Here is a 5,524-nt window from a genome sequence, read left to right as displayed (position 1 = left end):
GACATTGCCAATATTGTGCTAATTTGATCTTGCGGAAATCATGTTTCCTTTGTTTTTCCATCTGATCATGCAAAGATGAATTGGAATGATCCAGGTTACTTAATATTTAGATCCCATTTTCCCCCTCTAATTTATGGACCAGATGATGCCCTGAAGGAAAGTTCTAATTCTCGTTTCTATGTAGAAGAATTGGGTAACATATCCAACTCCCAGTATGGTGAGTCATTTCCCCTTCCTCGGCCTCATCGCTAGATGATGGCTCAGCGCCTATCAAGCTTTGGTCTCACTACCAAGCCTGATGACCTAGTTCGATCATTGGTCTGTTCACACATGACGAAAGGAGAAAACGGCTCCTGGGTCTGCCTTCTGACTTCCCCACAGGCACTGCCCAGATGCACACACGAGATAAGTTACCAAATAAATATTAACTAAAAAATAAAATTACACTAACAGCACCAAAGTAACTAGAGATGGTTTAGTTGGGACCATGCACGGTGTCCCACCAGTAAAGACAGTGTGACCTGGAGCACACTTACATCTTGGTTCCTTCACTTGTAAAATGAAAACAAGGCCTACCTGACAGGGTTGCTGGGATGATTAAGAGGTTAATGCAACGTATTTATCAAACACCTCTACAGTTGTTTTCAAAAACATTTCTTGCCTGGTGGTGGTGGTGGCACTCACCTCTAGTCCCAGCACTCAGGAGGCAGAGGCAGGGGGATCTGTGAGTTCAAAGCCAACCTGGTCTACGGAGTGAGCTCCAGGACAGCCAGGGCTACAGAGAGAAACCCTGCCTTGAGGAGAAAAAAAAAAAAAGACTCTAATCCAGGGGTTCTCAACCTGTGGCTTGTGACCCCATTTGGGGACCCATACCAGATATCCTGCATATCCAATGGTAGCAAAATTACGGTTATTAAGTAGCAACAAAATACATTTATGGTTGGGGCTCACTTCACACGAGGAACTGGATGAAAGGGTCACAGCATTGGAAGGTTGAGAACCCCTGCTAAACTCCCCTCAGAGTTACCTTCCCAGCCCTTGCCACTCAGTGCACCCACTGTCTTAGAGACTCTGGAAATCTCTCTGAGTCTCCAACCTCAAATAAGCCTTAGATGCTAGGAGACCTCGGAGATGGGTCTGCATAACTTCCCCACTACCCAGGACTCCCTCTTCACTTCTGGGATGGAGCTCCACTGCCTGCCTCTTTACCCCATCCAGTGCCTGAGTTTCTGTTCTTGGGTGAACAGAATCCACTTGACTTTTAGGTCATTTCCTGAAATGAGGCTTAGGAGGTATGGCTCCTTTGGGGCTAGGGAGAATGTTGAGTTCTAGCAGCTCCAGGAGGAAGGGAGCAGAGAGAAGGAGTCTTCCAAGCCCATGGAGTCCCTGAGAATACAATCTACCTCTCTCTAGTCCTCTTCCCTCTTTGCCACCGCTGCAGCCACCACCTGTGATGAAGACCTGTCACCCCCAGCTTATGATGCTACTTGAGGCCTTTATAGTCTAAGGCCTGCCCTGCAACCTCCTCATGTTCCGGAAGCAGCATGCTCCTTCCCAAGGGTTGGGCTTTTTTCTGGAACACTTCCCACTGCTTCTCCTTCAAACCCTAGCTCAGATGCCTGTTCTCCTGGAAACTAGCTCTGGGCTTTCTCCCTGCTCTTTTTTTTTTTTTTTTTCGGAGCTGGGGACCGAACCCAGGGCCTTGTGCTTGCTAGGCAAGCGCTCTACCACTGAGCTAAATCCCCAACCCCTTTCTCCCTGCTCTTAAGCAGAGTTATACTCTACTCTACAGCCTGATGCCATGGTGACCTTCCCATCCAGTTCTGTGATCTACAGACACCCCGCCCTATACAGGCCTATGAAGTCCTCAAGGGAAGGGTCCCCTCTCGTTTATCTTGCTCAAGCTGGTAAGTATCAATACATTGGAAGTGTAAGTGAGCAAAGGGATGGATGGATGGATGGTTGAATGGATGGATGGGTGGATGGATGGATGGAAGGATGGATGGTTGAATGGATGTATGGATGGATGGATGAATGTATGTATGTATGTATGTATGTATGTATGTATGGATGGATGGATGGTTGGGCGGATGGATGGATGGATGGATGGATGGATGGATGGATGGATGGATGGATTGAGGCCAGCCTGAGCTACATTGTAAGTTCCAGGCTAGTCTCACTACCAGAGAGAGATCATGTCTCAAAAACAGCAGCAACGGGCTGGAGAGATGACTCAGTGGTTAAGAGCACTGACTGCTCTTCCAGAGGTCCTGAGTTCAATTCCCAGCAACCACATGGTGGCTTACAACCATCTGTAAAGTGATCTGATGCCCTCTTCTGCTGTGTAGCAGAAGACAGCTACAGTGTACTCATATATAACTAATGAATAAACCTTTAAAAAAAACAGCAGCAACAACAAAGATGTAACTTGAGTGCTCTATGGTGCTATTAAATCACACCTCTCTCAGTGACAATAAAAGTCTTAGAGCGGATCACATAATCACACTGGAAGTGGTGTGCAATACCTCTACCTCGTCCCCTCCCCTGCTTTATCCCAGTTCATCATGGAACAAGTACATAAGGAATATTCACTCTGTGGGGGCCGTGGTAGGCCCTGGGGCAGCTGTGCTCCACGGCCTGTCATGTAAGTCACATGCCTCTAAGCCCAGCACTCAGCCTCAGAGGCAGCAGTGGAAAGATCACAAGTTTAGGGGTAGCCTGGGCTCATGGTAAGACTCTGTCTCAAACAAGGGTTGGGGGAGAAGGAGAGGCTCAGGAGAGAAGAGAGAATACTGTGCAATTGGGCGGGTAGCAATGTAGGGTATTTGTGTGTCTACACCTTCTCCTCCGAGTCTCAGTATGAACACTTCCCCTGAGTGGCCTGTCCTGACCACTGGTCTGCATGCCCTTTCTCCATTTCTCTTTTCTCAGATGTCCACTTCCTCAGTGTTTATGGAAAAGTAAAAATGGCAATCTTTTTCGTCTTCCCCCATTTGAACGTCTAAACCATGAGTAGAGACCTCATCTTTCTGCTCCCTGCTTTATCCCCAGAGTCCAAACAAAAACGAGTACCAGGCACACAGCAGGTACTTGAGAAGTGAAATATTTATGTCCTGATGATCTGCCTTTCGTGGCACTAATTTTCTCTTCAGTTGCATCCAATCCGAGGTCCACCCTGTCCTCAGTGCTCTTCTTTTTTTTTTAAGATTTATTATTATATTTATATGAGTACAGTGTTGCTGTCTTCAGACACACCAGAAGAAGGCACTGGATCCCATTACAGATGGTTGTGAGCCACCATGTGGTTGCTGGGATTTGAACTCAGGACCTCTGGAAGAGCAGTCAGTGCTCTTAACCACTGAGCCATCTCTCCAGCACCCTCAGTGCTCTTCTAATCCTGGGTTTCTCGGCTCTTGCATCTCCATTTGGTTCTGCTCTCTAACGTTCAGCTCTCTTGTCCTGGGTGCCTTTGAATATTCCAGGGGAGGTGCTCAGAAGTCGCACTCAGGAGTTCATCGTTTGGATCCTATGGGACGAGCATCTCTGTGGTTTCTGGCACTACCCAGCTCCATTCAGTTTCTTAGGCATCTCTTCTGGAAGAGACAATGCTTTTAGGATCAAAGCGGCCCCGATGCAGATGCAGACCTCTTCTTTCAGCCTGAGAATTTTCTTCTGCACTGGCAACTCCTCAGTGTAAAGCCAGGGGTTGCCCATAGTTACCAGACCACTCAGTGCCAAGGCTTGGCATTGGGGTGAAAGTGGACACCTTAACCTTCAGTCACTTTTTTGTGGTCCCTGACACCTGTTGGTCCCATTTTTCAATCCTCTACTGGGTTGGAGAGATGACAAGTTCTCAGTCAGGTCACAAAAGAAGGTACGATTTTGTATTGTTTTGTTTTGTTTGAGACAAGGTCTCATGTAGCTCAGTCTGGTCTCAAACTCACTATGTAGTCAAGGATGATCTTGAACCTATAATCCTCCCCAGTGCTGGGATTACAAGGCTATACCACCACACTTGGAATTATGTGTGGCTGGGCAGGGAAGCCAAGCCTTTGCTTCCTGTAACACACCAGCTCAGGAAACACAGTCTCCTCAGAGGGGCCAACGAGACACTCGAAGATGGAAGAGAGAGTTTCACAGAGGAAGTGGAAAGTGTCTCTGGGGAAGGGCTTTGGGTGTGAACGCTGGGAAAGAGCAGAGGTGTCAGAGAGCCTGAGGCAGCCAGGCAAGTGTGGGTGAGAGCCGGCTAGGAAGTGGTGTGTGCTGGGTGGCAGAAGATGCTACCAAATGAGGTCTGGTGCTAAGGAAGAAGGCTGGCAGGAGATGGGGAGTTGACCATCACGCTGAGGAAGTTGGTCTCAATTTTGGAGGCGAGGCTTGGGACGTGTGGACAGACTCCTGCTTTGTCAAAGCTAGGGAAGCAGGCATAGCGAAAGTGTCCAGTGGAGCACAGCCATTGGTAAGACTAGCTATAGTTCTAGTATTGCCTCTGAATTGCCCTCAGTTTTCCCATCTGTCAAATGGGACTTTCTCAGAGCCCTCTCAGTTCCACAACCAGGCTTCTGTCTACTCAGATGCTATCAAGATAGAATGTAGCTGCTCAGAGACCGAGAGAGGCAAAGGCTTGAAGCCCTATTTCTCTTCTTGGGTATGGGCAGACACAACAGACATCTCTTCCTGTCCAATTCCTTAAAGATGTTCCTAGCATCCTCATGCCCCTCCCCACTTATCTCCCACTATACACCTCACACCTCAGGATCCAAAAAGGAAACTTTAAGGAATTTGCAAAATAATATTGCTTAGTGTGCAGTCGTGGGTTCAATACCCAGTGCTGGAAAAGTACATAAATAAAATTAAGCCTAAGGGGTTGGTGAAGTGGGGAATGGTTAGGGGAGCCTGCAGCCAATCAATCACTCAGTTCAATCTTCAGGACCCATCCTGAGGACGGAATGAACCAACTCCTGAAAGTTGCCCTCCAGCCCACACACAGTGGCATGTTTGTGCCCCACACTGATACTTTAAACAAGAAGTTCACATCTAGGCTAGGGAGACGGCTCAGTGATTAGGAGCGCTTGCTGCTCTTCCAGAGGTCCTGAGTTCGGATCCCAGCATCCATTTCTGGCAGTTCACAACCTTATGTAGCTCCAATCCCAGGGGATCTGACACCCTTTTCTGGATAGCATGACCACACACACACACACACACACACACACACACACACACACACACACGACATGTATGCACTATATTTTTTTTTAAATAATAAGAGAAGTTTAAGCCATCGCACGCATTCCCAGCAGGAAGTAAATTACCACAAGGCCAGCTCTGGGGCTCACCCTTTCTAGCTTCTTCCCCAGGAGGGAGATTATTGTCTAGTAGTGCAACCTTGAGCTTCAGCATGGGCTTCCTGTCCCCTGCAGCTCCCCTGTCCCCCAGGCACCCTCTCCCAGGTTTAGCAGCTGAGACAGTAGAGTTCTGAGCATGAAACAGCCAAGATAAGCCATGGGAGGGGCTGACTGTCACT

Source organism: Rattus norvegicus, chromosome 5, assembly GCF_036323735.1.
Source record: "Rattus norvegicus strain BN/NHsdMcwi chromosome 5, GRCr8, whole genome shotgun sequence".
Taxonomy (NCBI): domain Eukaryota; kingdom Metazoa; phylum Chordata; class Mammalia; order Rodentia; family Muridae; genus Rattus; species Rattus norvegicus.
Note: the sequence above shows the minus strand (reverse complement) of the source record.